Below are 1,563 nucleotides of genomic sequence, written 5' to 3' on the forward strand. Positions count from 1 at the left end.
GGAATTCTGAGGAGCAAACTAAAGTTGTCTGGTTGCTCTTCTCTCTCTCTCTCTCTCTCTCTCTCTCTCTCTCTCTCTCTCTCTCTCGCTCTCTCTCGCTCTCTCTCGCTCTCTCTCTCAGATAGTGTTTCAATACGTAGCATAAGTAACCCTGAATTTCCTATGTAGTCCTGGCTGACTTTAAACTTGAGACCCAGCTGTTTCAGCCCACCACGGTCCCGCAACCAGGTTTGGTCAGACCTTTAGACATACCATCCTGACTCAGATAGAGGATCGCACTTCAAGAATGCAGAGTCAGGCTGTATGCTCCCCTGTTCCCAGAGAGCAATGGTGAAGGGGTTGTTGACAGCCCAAAGGGCAGCCTGTAAGTCTGGGTTCCAGGGCTATCAGCAGATCTAGATGCCAATTAAATCCATGGAGGATGTGCAGCCAGGAGGGACAGGTCATAGATCAGAGGCCAAATGGCTCAGTCTCAGAAACTCAGAATGGATGGGATGAAGGGGACTGTGGTGAACAGATGGGAGCCCAGTTGAAGGCCCTGCCTCTCTATAGAGGGGGTGGAGGCTTAGCCGGCGCACAGGTGTGAAGGATTTGGGGTTTCGGTTGACTCTAAGCTCCTCTTGAATGAAAGGCATGACTGCTGCCAAGAGAATTCTGAGGGGCAAACAAGACCTGGGCTCAGCTTGTGCGGTTCACTGGGGAGTGCCTTGACCAGGGGGACAACATCCAAAAGGGAAGCATTCGGATGGTCATGAAGTCGAGTGTGAGAAAAGAAGGTTCCAAGGACAGGCTGCAGTGTGGGAGGGAAGGCCCTGGAGGACGGCCCAGAATGCATGTTTTGGGAGGGCTGTTGCGTGACGGGAGACAGCCCTGTCTCTGGAGCAGAGGGCAACATACAACTGGTACACATGGCAACCCTGCTTATCAGGAGTGGCCTCAGGGACAGTGAAATCTTGGGTTCAGATTTGAGGACAACTTGTTGGAGTGGGCCCAGGTGAGCTGACCCAAGAACCCGTTATACTCCTATAAAGAATGGGTGGGAATTTTAGAGAAATGTCAGGATTAGCTGAAGGTATATCAACTCCTCTACCTTTCCAAGATGTTCAGCCAACTCTGGCCCCAGATTCTGGGGCAGCTGTGTTCATCTTTGAACTGTGGCTCAATCTCTCAGAGTTCGATGTTATACAGTGGCAGAGATAGATTTTGTCCTTGTGGGGTATGGCCAATTGATAAAAGGATCCAGGGTTCACTTTCTCTGAGATATGACCCTTTACTTGATTACATGCCCAGATACTCTGACCCCACTCCTAATTGCCTTGAACTTGACCCATCTATTCCACAGACTCAGGGCTGTGCTGTTTTGCAAGCCCTTGGTGAAGGCTCTGAGCCAAAGCTGACAGTTGGCTGGGGGGACCCACAAGGGGGATTGGCCCCAGCCTGGAAAAGGGTCCTTAAGACATGCAGTTTGAGGGCTGGTGAGATGGCTCAGTGGGTAAGAGCACCTGACTGCTCTTCCGAAGGTCCGGAGTTCAAATCCCAGCAACCACATGGTGGCTCATAACC

General features: G+C 51.3%; 1 protein-coding gene across 2 annotated transcripts in view; it reads left to right on the plus strand.

The window, feature by feature from the left end:
* The window catches only part of Sec14l2 (SEC14 like lipid binding 2), a 23,019-nt gene that overhangs the window by 6,855 nt on the left and 14,601 nt on the right, over positions 1–1,563 (plus strand). The window lies entirely within an intron of this gene.

The sequence above is a fragment of the Mus pahari genome, chromosome 13 (genome assembly GCF_900095145.1).
Source record: "Mus pahari chromosome 13, PAHARI_EIJ_v1.1, whole genome shotgun sequence".
Lineage (NCBI taxonomy): Eukaryota > Metazoa > Chordata > Mammalia > Rodentia > Muridae > Mus > Mus pahari.